The sequence below is a fragment of the Drosophila melanogaster genome, chromosome 3L, assembly GCF_000001215.4.
Source record: "Drosophila melanogaster chromosome 3L".
Taxonomy (NCBI): domain Eukaryota; kingdom Metazoa; phylum Arthropoda; class Insecta; order Diptera; family Drosophilidae; genus Drosophila; species Drosophila melanogaster.
In genome coordinates, this window is record NT_037436.4 from 13,214,558 (window position 1) to 13,226,566 (window position 12,009).

General features: G+C 40.9%; 3 long non-coding RNA genes across 3 annotated transcripts; 1 reads left to right on the forward strand and 2 right to left on the reverse strand.

The window, feature by feature from the left end:
• Nucleotides 1-709: 709 nt before the first annotated feature.
• lncRNA:CR45097 (long non-coding RNA:CR45097) lies at nucleotides 710-1,142 on the reverse strand. The gene has a single exon (NR_124918.1). It is a non-coding gene; the product is annotated as a long non-coding RNA:CR45097 (long non-coding RNA).
• A 403-nt stretch (nucleotides 1,143-1,545) lies between these two features.
• lncRNA:CR43914 (long non-coding RNA:CR43914) lies at nucleotides 1,546-2,970 on the forward strand. The gene is made up of 2 exons (NR_124919.1): nucleotides 1,546-1,950; nucleotides 2,055-2,970. It is a non-coding gene; the product is annotated as a long non-coding RNA:CR43914 (long non-coding RNA).
• Nucleotides 2,971-3,645: 675 nt separating this feature from the next.
• Nucleotides 3,646-4,307, reverse strand: lncRNA:CR45098 (long non-coding RNA:CR45098). The gene has a single exon (NR_124920.1). It is a non-coding gene; the product is annotated as a long non-coding RNA:CR45098 (long non-coding RNA).
• Nucleotides 4,308-12,009: the final 7,702 nt, after the last annotated feature.

The following is a 12,009-nucleotide window of genomic DNA, read 5'->3' on the forward strand; positions in this document are numbered from 1 at the left end:
CCGAGTTGCGTTCTTTCCCCCTCATTTTTCCTCGCAGCATGTCTGCTGCTAATTAGGTTTTCGTTTTTATATATTTCTTTATGGTTTTTCCAACACGTGTTTGGGCCTCCTTCCTCGTTTTTCATGCCCTTAATTTCCCCCGCCCCCTGACTGCACTTGAATGCACTTGTCAAAGTTCTGAGCCGTCGCCTACGTTGGTCCGATGCATTTTACTTTCGCAGCCACAGACAACATCGAACAACGGGGGGATCCGAGCCGTGAGCCACGCGTGCCACAATAGGCAGGCACCACTGTGCCCCTTCGCACTCACCCCACATTCTGCCTTTGATGGCCAACTGAAAACTCGATTTAAATCCAGTGCATATGCAAAGTGTCACGTAATTTCAATTACACAGCTTCAAAGACAGAGACACTTGCACTGAGAAAAATATACAGGAGCAGTTACAAAATTTCAAGAATTTCGAAATTAATTTTCTAAGAATTACGTCCTTAGTATAGTTGGAAATAGAATGTTCGCACTAATAATCTGATACAACTATAGAAAGTCTAGATTCTAAAGTAATACGAAATTGATATCACTGCAAAAGTCAATAAACAGCTAATTTATTGTTTTAAAAGTGTAGTTCTTTTTAAATATTTCAATATTTTCTCTTGTGTTCAATCGAGATGGAAGAGAAAAAAATGATTTTTCTCATTCTCCGTCTGCGATAACAAGTTTTATAAACTAAGCCAAGCGACAACGGTGCGTGCCACGCCCCCAGTCGCTGCAACGCCCCCCCTGAAAGTCCGGAAAGTGGGCGCCCCAACGCGTGTTGCATGTCAATCGCGTCGGAATGCACTTGTTAAGGGGCAGAGCTGAGGAAACAGACGGAAGATATAGAAAGAGTGGGTAGTGACAAAGTCAACGTCTGACAATGGCCGTGCGGCTTAGTGACCCATAATGCGTTTGCCAAGAGACCAATTGAGTTAGCCCACTTCCTCGCACTCTTCGGTTTGTTTCCCAGTTTTCTCCTTCTTCTGGCCAAGTGTTCCAGCTATTGCCTCCTCCGTTCTAACCCTGTAATCTACATCTTCAGCGTCGCCTACGCGTTCCGTCGTTCTCGAGCTCGACTTTTCCTGTTCCACTTATTGGCCTTGGATGTGCAAGTACCCTCTCGATGGGCATTATAACTTTAAAGGAATATTTAAATGAACTTCGAACACAATTTTTTAAATATTGGTTCAGCTTATTTATCCACTAAGAAACTATAAAAATGGCGGTGGAAGTATTTAAAATATTTTATAAAAACTTCTACAATTTGTCTATTTCTACACCAATCGCTTTCAATGATCTTTTTTTAAAAAGGGTATGCCGAACTTGCCGCTTCAAAACTGCACTTACCTTCTGAATTTTTTGTTTGCCACCTGCAGTTGGCTTCTTTCCTTCTTTCTTTTTTTTCCTAGCGTGAATAATTGGTTGGCGTTACAAATCCGTTTTAAATGTGACTCGTGTTGCTGTTGTTGCTTGGTTAACTGGGCAGGGAAATTGATTTTGTCTCGTTTGAGCCGTCGCTGCTGCTAAGTCCCTTGACATATGGACTTTCATTGACAACGACCACAGTACAGCAACGGCCATAACCGACATGACCGGCGGCATGTTCCCAACAGCCAGCAACCGCAAGCCTTTTGTTCCGCTTCCATCGACCGCCGGACATCGTCGCACGTGTCCCCGTAGTTGTCTAAAAGCATCACAGGGCCAAAAACACCTGCCTCGCACCTCGATTCGAAGGCCATGATATAAAGAGGGTTGTCAGGTGAGAGGAGGAGGTGCAGTATTGGACCCTGTTGCAGTTCGGGGTATTTAGCGGTTTGCACTGCATCATTAATTTTGATGCTCTGCTGTTGCCGATGTTGTTGCACTGGTGTGTCTGGTGTGCTGCCAATGAAGGGAGTTGCCTTTGGGGTACATAGGTATGTATACATTTTCCATAAAAATGTACCACACTGATACCTACTCATCACTATTTTTGCTTATTTTGCTAACCGTACTTAAACTCCACTCAACTGAATTGTAGATGTTGAAGAACTTTTTGCAAGGTTAAGTGAGGGGAGGAGGTGGGTTGAAAGTGTCAGTCTACAAGGGTCATCTACAGCTTTGTGGTTTCAAGAGATCGGCCAGCAAATAAAGTGAGTTTTGAGAAATTAATAAACTTGAATTCAATTATTCGTACTCTGTAGTTCGCCATCTCTATGCTCAGCATTTTTAATATCGTGTATAACTTTTTCAACATCATTGCTAAATCCAATTATTTGTTATTTATCCAATTAAACTCAGCCCCATCGATTCACCTAAACCCCTTGCCATTTTCCCATCCCAGTGACCAGTCAGCCAAATCGCTGACAATTTCATCAATTTGCTAGACACGACTCTGCCATGCCAGAGCATTCGGTCAGGGAATGAATCAAAGCCAGCCCGCAATCTTGCCACCAGTTCCAATTTTTGCCTTATCACCCGGCACAAAAGGCGGTTCTCTAATTAGCCACTGACTGGCTGACTCCCAGACGTCCCCCGCCGACTGGTCATAGCGGATTCACCAATTCACCGATTCACAGACTCACCCATTCTCCAATCCTCAATCCTTGTCAGACTTTTCAGAGGAGGCGGCGATGGGAAAGGCATGCAATTGGCATGACATTGCCATGTTCCAGCTGGGACAAAGCCCGAAAACCGAATTGAAAACCAAGGAGTGGGACTGCAAGCTAGTGCTGATGGAATAGCTCAGCCATGGCGTTGGGGTCTGAGTTGGAGTCGCCACCGGTGTGGCATGTGGATGCCATGTTGATGCCGGCACGTAATGAGCGCATTACGCACTTCGAGGCAGTCGAGGGAACGAAGCCAGGAGTTGCCTGATAACAAGACAGCCCTTACAACCTGCCTTATTTGCCACCTTTACACGCGGAAAAATAAGTATGCGCATGTACATTGTAAGGAAGTTCGAAAGGAAAACCAGAAACAGAAGTGTCCATATAGAGTTATTGAAGATTAATATCATTTCAATATTCTATGTAAATAAGTATTATCTTAAAATGCATTTTTACCTGTAATAAAACAATTATTACATTTTTAAAGTTGCCTTTGAATAGGGGTTTAATTTGCGAGTGCAGCACTCCGCCGTCCGAATGCCTTGTTATCCTTGCCACATTATCGCCTTAGCCGAATACCTGGCGCATCTTGAGTGTGCAACATTGTTACAATCAAGTCCAAGTCCCTGTCTATTACCCTCTCTTTTTCGCCTTGTTGCGGCGTCTCGCTGGCGATTGTTGTTGTGCACGCTCCGCTTTTCAGCCTGCGGTGTGGCTAAGGACAATGCCCCACCTCAAAGGGGCGGAGGCAGTGGGGGGGGGGGGGGAGAGCTGCAACCGCTGCAGCCGCCCTCGTTCCACTTACGCGTGTGTGTGCTCAAGTAGCGAAAGGCCCCTGGCAAGAAAATCAAGCGGTGCAACATTTGTTTTTCCCATTCTTGAAAAGGGGATTACAATTATTTCTGACAATTTACTTGCACCTGGTGAATGTCAAGTTTTTTATTTAATTTTGTGATGATAAAAAAGCAACTATTAATATGATTGATTATCTATGATAATATAATAATATTGTTTTTTTTTTTTAATCATTTAAAAGCATTTAAAGGGTATTTTACAATTCCATAGACCAACTGTTACTTAGTTTCATTTTTCTATTGGATACCCAGCGGATGGCGAAGACCCCTTTTGCTACTTCAAGTCGGCTAGTTTGGCGCTCTGCCAGGTTTCAGGGCAGGAGGTACACATGTCGGGGGATTTTTTTTGTTCGAGTCGGCGGAGGAGGAGGCCAATGTGTGTTGCACCAGTTTTAAGGCCACGACGCACAGCTGAGCTGCATTTTGCAACATGTTTCGGTGTCCCGAATGCAATGCCATGCCTCAAGCCGCAATTCCCCCACCTGCGTTCCCCGCCTTCACCGATATGGTTTTCGGATTGCGGTCTCTCGAAATCTTGAAATCCGTCGCTTGCCGCTTGGCGCTTGACTCTTGCAGGTGTGCTTCACACGACTTGTCAGTGTCAGCGCCAATTTTTTTCATATGCTCCGCGCTCTATTTTTTCGAGTTTTGTGGCATAGACAAAGCCATGGCAGGCATTTTTTCTATGTTTGTGAAAATATTTTTGGGTTTAAGCATTGATGGAGCTCAGAGGAATTTACGTGGCCGGGATTTAAGGCAACTGGGAAATTATCGTCGTATTTGGAAAGTATTTTATTCTGCAGCAAAGAAGAGCAATTTTAAAAATCAAATATACAAAAGCTTACTACGATTTAGCAAAATTTTCTCCTCATTGCTTAGGGTCTTGAACCACCTAACCTTTGTTACACAACCCTGCCCTTCTGGGGTCACCGACCCTCGACGAACAAGTGTCGTTGCGTTGCACACATGACACGAGATCGTTTGGCCCTTCTTTCAACTCCATCTGCATGTGGATAAAGAGTCAGTCGGCCAATTAACTAAACTGCGCCTAATTGAATACTTAATCGAGCTTGAAACTGCAGCTAGGAAGGCAGCACACTCATCAAGTTGATGGCAGCTGCCTTAATTAGTTGGACTCTCACAGTCAAAAGTCGAAAGTTTCCCGCTCATAAATTTATGTAATTTGACAAAACAAAAACCGAGGGAAAAAATCGCACATAATTTCTAATGTGAGATAAAAATCGCAAAATCAAAGGCCGACGGATCGTCTTCCTTAAGATCCGAGTCTATTAATTTGAAATGGCCCGAGATAAATTACTAAATGACTGTCGCTTACGTGTGATCCATCCATCAATGCCATCATTAAGCCAAACATTTGACAGAGCGGCAATGGAACGGCCACAGGATGGGAGCCACTGGGTCTAACTTCCTCCCTCATTCCCCGTACCATAGTATATCTATTCCCTTTCGCAATTCCCCAGCTTGAACTGCAAAGTGTTCCAGAGTTCCCAATCTCAATCCCAGCCCCGGGACAACAGCTCACTTCTGGTTTGGCTTAGCCGTAGAACGGAGACCCCACAGTCGGTCTTTCAGCGATTGTCGGGATCTCAGAATCGGAGGCGACGTCTTCGTCTACGCCGCTGTCATTCGAAGCTAACTCTGGTATGTCGTCTTTGGGTCCGGACCTCTTGGGGTTCGCTTTTTGCGGGAATGATACCCTGGAATAAAGGCGGCCCAAAAGGTACCTTCACACACACAACTCAAATGGACGAATCTTAGTTCAAAGCATTCCTTCACTTATAGTTCTTTATAACGCATAGCTAGTTTGATTAGTTTGGCAGTTTTTAAGAGGTATCTCTTAGGCGACCCTAAGCCCTTTTTAAATAAAAAGGCCTAGGGTGCTGTCAATAGGATTCCCTCGCAAAAGCGAACCGCTGGCACTCAGGCGTGTCCAGGTATTTGTTGTTGATCATGTTGATAAGTGGCCGCCACATATTTCCCAACTGCACTTGTAATAATTTGTTTGCCATTCCGCCGCTCTGCATCGCTGTAATCAATGCCGCCAAAAGTGGGTGTGGGGAGGTGGGAAGCCCGGGAAAATCAGGGGACAGACACGAGAAGTGGCATTCCGCCCGACGAAAATCTGCCTCTGTGGGAGCCGTTTTTTTTTCTCTCTTCTTATTTATTTATTTTCTTCTGCCACCGCCGTCTTCCAGGAACCAAAAGTATTTGGCGTGCGGGTTTATCTTTTTGATTTCGTTTCGTTACTTCTGGTATTTTAATGAGTTTTAGCTTTAAGATAAAACAGAAAAAAAGAGCCAGCGAGCAGACCTTTCCTCTCACATCAAAAGTTTATGAAACGGTTGCTATTGGCAGCGTTTCCCATCCGGGCTTTGATGTGAACCCAGCTGAACGCACGTGTGCGCCGAGATTGCCAATATCCGTCGATATTTTCAGTTCTCGATGCCAGTGTAGACAATGGCAAAATATGCAGATATGTTAATGAAGCATGTTCCAAGCGAAACTATAAACCCAAGGCGAGCCCAAAGACTTGTGAACGAACGGCTGGTTGGCTGGCTTCGTCATAAATTAAATTATGCTGTACTGAGACAAGAAAAGTGATAGCTAGTTATGTAAAGTCGGTAGGAAAGGGAATAGATAAGGGATATACAGAGTTCCTTGGAAAGGCGGCATTGAGATAGTGTCATGTGGCAGCCTTAACAAATAATTTAAAGAATATTGTGATAGAAATATTCATATTTTAGTAAATGTAATGCTTAACTCCTAGACTTTGGCTTATTAAATATTGGGCTATAAAATAAGTAGGTTTTAGCGATTTTAAAATATATTTTTAAGTTCCTATTTTTCCTAGTTATTTTTGTACTACATATATAATCACAACCTTTCCCTTCTGGCATTTGAGTTATTTCAAGTCTTTCAAGCGGCTGGCTCCTTTGAAATTTGCAATTTTCATTGAGCCGCATTAAAATTCGCCATACCCTCCCATCGGTCGACTGACCCACCCAGAAAAGTGCAGCCAACATGCAGTCCAACTTTCGCCGGGTTTAGATCGAGGGACATTCAACATTCAACAACCAATATTCAACATTCGACATTCACCCAGGGAAAGGGCGGCTTTGATTGCAATTATTTTGTGTGCTCTTGGTCTTTCACTTTCCCAAAGACAAAAAGCCGAAAGCATAAAAAAGAACTTCGCATAATTTAGTCGCTTTGCCATTTAAATGGAGCACAAGTGTAACTAATCTCCCAGCGACATCCAGTAGATACTTTTTTTGGGCTCTTTTTTGCGGTGCCTTTCACAAACGAAAAACCGAAAAAGAAACCTGAATGGAGTACGTGGCCAAAAAGACTCCAGTCAGCCGAGGTTTTCCTTTTTTTTTTTTTTTGCCTCCTTTTCTAGGTTAGCCACATGAGGGGGGAGGGGGGATTGGAAGGCACCTGCGGCCAACAACCAGGCCAACAGAAATATGCCAAAAGCGTTGACATTTCGTGCGGTTCCATTGCAATTAGAAGCACTTGAAGCCAGCCCAGTGAACTTCGATCTGAAACTGAGACTGCACTGGTATATATATAAGTTGCATATATTAATAACATTTAGATTATACAATTTTTATTGTCCATTTTAACATAAACAAACACATTAAAGTGCTTGCGCTTGGCAAACAAATGAACACAACTTAACTATTTTTCGCCGAGTGAAAATAGTTTTTGGGGCACTTTTTTGTAATTGATTTGCCATGTAGGTGGGTAAATAAAAGCTGCCCAAAATTGAATTAAATATTGGCTCAGCCTCCGGACCAAGAAGAAGTGAAGCTGCCGGCAGGGCAACATTTAAATTTCTTATAAACAAATCTTTTCCATTATCTGGCCAGCAGCTCTCGCAGGAGAGTAGCACGTGCAAACACGTGCCTTCTGTGGGTCAACGGAGGTCAGAGTCGGGCCATCCATAAAGTCTTCTCTGCGAAAAAGGGGTAGGGGGAGGGGGTGGGGGTTGGGGGTACTCACCGGCAAGAGCATGGCAAACTATTAGAAACTTTGACCCAAATATAATAAAACAGAAATTTACTTAGAGCAAGAAAGCGTAGTAGAGTTCAGAACGATACCTTACTCGAAAAGTCTGTTGATATCAAGTAGAACTTCTTACTTAGTACTAGTAGTATAAGCTAGAACTGTAAATATTATAAACTAATACATTGGAGCGCAAAAAGTTCAGTATTATTATTATGTGGTATCATATTATTAGAACTGCTTGCAGCTTGAACAAACATTTTAAGATCTTTAAGAGCATATGTCTTTTAAATCTTCTATATATTTTATAAGATGTCTTTAGTTAAGCTTAAAATGATTTACACCATCTTCTATCTTTATAAAATATTTAAAATATTTTTCTATTTTACAAACCTTGTTTATGTGCCCATAAACAATGCCCCCTTTATAGGGTGTAAATAGCTTTTTCTTTCCCATGCAGAGTAGATTGTGAGTTAGTGCAAGTTTAAAGAGGGAAAGGTTCTACCTATGCCACCACAGCATATACATACATACATACATATATGATAGTATATATGATGGCTCCCCATCTGTTAACAGCTTCCCCACAAAACCCTTTAAAAACTCTCGGCCAAAGTAGGGCGGAAAAAAGTTATGATTTAGAAATTAAAGTTTGCAAAGCAAAAGCAATCTTTTATTTCTAATAGTTTCATATGCGAAAGTTTTAAGGCAAGGGGAGTGGGGGGATGGGGGCTTAAAACTGGCGTAAAAAAGAAGCTTGCTAATGACAAAAGTATAAAGATTGTCAGCCTGTTCCGGCTAATCCATATGGAATGCAGTCGACGCAAAGCACAGGATCGCATAAAAGTTCCGTACAAGTTGGGAATCGGGAACTTTTTTTTTGGGGCAGCAGGTGCTGTCGTTCCATCGTTTAAACAAACTAGAAACAATGTTTTCCAAAATCTAAGGGACTAATTTAAAATGATTGCCGAAAATGTGGGGCACAAACAGAGATGTTTTCCAACATCAGCATTATTTTTGGCACAAATATAAACAAAAAATCAATAGTTACATTATTTTTAATCGGAAACTAAGTGTGATGGTAAATAATATTACCTAAGTATAAAGCAAATATTTACAATTCCTCTAATTTACTCTCCTTATTTGTTATCGTAAGTGTTTGCTACTGTCCATTGAAAAATCCCATTAAATCAACGAAGCTGTTCAAGCCCTCCTCGAAATAGTAACGAAAGCCACTCCGCATTAAAACAATTGTGAATGCATTTGGACTCCATTTCAATGCCAAAATTAATATGCTCCCATAAACTACATGAATGGGGCGGACTGTGCACTATATTTTCCTGCTCACACAATGATGCACTGAGAGAAATGGGATTGTATAGGTTAGGAAGATAGTTTAATAGCTTACTTAGTTACAAAATAAAAACTGTTTTATTATCGCTTACTAACTTATAACTAGCTTGCTAATTTACAAAATAAAAACTATTTTATTATCGATATTTATTAATATTTATTATTGGTAAGCATTTACTATTTGTTGTCACTATTTGTTTCTCAGTGCACGTAGAAAAGAAAGGAGCAGGATCCGTCCAGTAACCACAGGAGAATATTCCCCAGGTGAAAGTATGTGAAAGCATGCCATAAATCGCCCGCCTTGTTGTGGGGGAGTTTTTTGTGTTAGTGTGTGTGTGTGTGTATGCCTGTGTTGGGCAGCGTGATAGTGTTGGTAACTGTTTTCGGCTTCAAGAGATTAGAATTGATGTGGGTTACTAAGCAAACATGAAAGGCTATTACGTTAAGCGTTGCGTTACGTTGTGTTATGTTATGTTACGTTGAAAGTGAAATAGTTTTCTTTTCATTAAATATATATTAAATGACAGGCAACAGCAAAAGTCAAAGTTAAAATTTCTTTGATTGATGGGAATGTATGGTTAAATTAAAAATATTCATCGCACCTTTAAATGTGAGTTACATGAAGTTTATTATTCATTTGGTGTCATATATTTATTTATTTGACACTTATCTACTTCAACAGTCACGCACTTTGTTAGCTCTTAAATTGAGTTATCCAAATTATATTTCATTTGTTATTATACCAAAATTTCTCAATGACTCAGAGCCATATTTCTGAAATTCCCTTAACCCAGCGTTTAGTCCCAAAAAATATTAATTACACATTATTAATTTGCCAGCTTTTGCGGACGTAGCGCGATGAACACGAAGGATATGAAAAATGATTTGTTTCCTCCTGTTCGGGCAAAGTGGTTCAGATATTATTTAAATGAATTGTTTTTAGCCACCAACGATGGCGATAAAAACACTTTTTTTTTTCGCCGGCACGAGGAAAAAGTTCTCTTTCTGCGTGGGCGCACAAAAATTCGATGGGTTACACCATCGCGGATTCGGTGAAAACTCATCCTTCTTTTTTTTCAGATCTGACCGGAGGCCTATCTCGATTATTGTTTAATACGCTGTCATTAATCAATTTGTTTGCCATTGTTTGGGGCCGCTGGGGTAGGTGTGTGTGTGTGTGTATCTTTTTGCCGTTCTTGTTTGGCCAAATTAATTATGGCCCCAAACTCGGTTCTGGGCTGATAAGCAACAGCAACAACGAACAAAACCAGTGCAGAATAGTGACAAATTTTTTGTGGCCAGCATAATAAATGACTTTGTTTTTGGCCTGTCCATTCGAAATAATTGATTATGCCATGCACAAAACTAGGTGAAAGAGGTGAAAGATGTGGAGCAATATACAAAATGGTATGAGTGGACCGATGGAGTTGAATCGCACACTTCAAGGTCGAAATTGGATAGATTAATTTACCTGATGGTTAATTGAAATTGTAGCTTATGTAGCATTTAGATATCAATATCAACCAATGCCCATACATACAAATGTATTAATCTAAAAAGCAGCTGCATAAACGACAAATTTAATTATTAAAACGAACAGTAAATATAATCAGTCAAACTGCCATCAATTATACATACATCATTCAACAAATAAATTTAAAATGCATATCGTACTCAAAAAGAATCTTAGAAATTACCCTTTTTAATAAATATTCACAGTCGAAAACAATGCCTGCACTTAGTAAACAAAGAAAAGTTTCCAAGTACTAATATTGAATTCAACATTTATGACCTATGACCACTTCATCGACTCAACGAGTTGATGCATTTGCTGCTGTGCATATTCCAAATGCAAATATTTACATCAATTAAAACGATTTATTTGCGAAATGAATAGAATGAATCCCGCCAGACACAAATAATTGCACATGTGAACGGAACCTAACTCAATTAAATTCGCCATCATTGAAGTGCATCAAACACCCGAAGAGTCCTTCAAATAGCTTTGAGCTCAGCCAGATTCATTTTTTCGATGGATTTCGTTTACCTCAAATGCACTCTATAAATGCAAATCAGAAGCAAGCAGCGCATTGGAATAACCATCGAGACACTTGTGCATATCCAACGGATACATATGCCCACTGTCTCTGTATCTTTGAGGTTGCCGTGTGCTGCAGGCCGAGATTTCTTTTGGCCATTTACAAATTGTTCAATGACGGTTGTAATAAATTATTTATGTTATTGCGGCGTTGTCAATAAAGACATAAGTGCGCACATTGAAAAGCGAAACCCCAAGCGGATTGACATCGAGCGGGGGATCAAATTGTTCGGGGGAATCGGGTCGAGCAATTACTATATGCTATATGCTACATGCTATAAACTCGATGGAACAACAACAATGGGGCCATAAAAGCGCAGCCCAAGTGCAGGCCATACAAAATGGGAAATAACAAAAACACACAAAAGGCCAAAAGAAACAAAAAAAAACTCAAATTTGACACCGAAATCAAATTAACATACAAAAACTTACATTCCACATTACAAACCGGCAAACAGACGTAGCTTTTGTGTAAGCGAGCAACAAACAAACAATTTGAGTTGGGGAAAAATCCGAAAATCACAGTTGGATGTCGAAGAACTGTCATATAACACTTGTTCGCCTCACTTGTTGGGCATTTTCTTGCCTGCAGAGCGGCACAAATGGCTTGGTTTTTTCACATTTTCATTTTTGTTTCGTGTTTAGTGCGCTTTTTTTTGCATTTACAAAATTCTTGTAGCTGCCACGTGTGGCAGCGACAAATTGACATTGATGTGAGCGGTGGAGTGGGTGCATTCCAACAGGTGTTCGAATTAGATGGCATTAACCAACACTGCAAGCGGCTAGCGACCGTAACTGTACTTTGAACTTTAAGCCCTTTTTACCTTGGTAGGTTCGTTGAAAGCATAGGTAGCATATTAAAACAATTTACACCTTTATATAACTGCTAAGTATCAAATACCACCTAAATACAAATACTATGCAAAAATGCCTCGTTTGCAGTTAATTTTTAAGCTAAGTGTAGTGAAGTGGCGTGAATGCGTCATTTTCTAAGCTATTTGCTCGTGTGATCGGTGGAGTGCATCCCCCAAAAATGTGGCACTGCGATGCGGC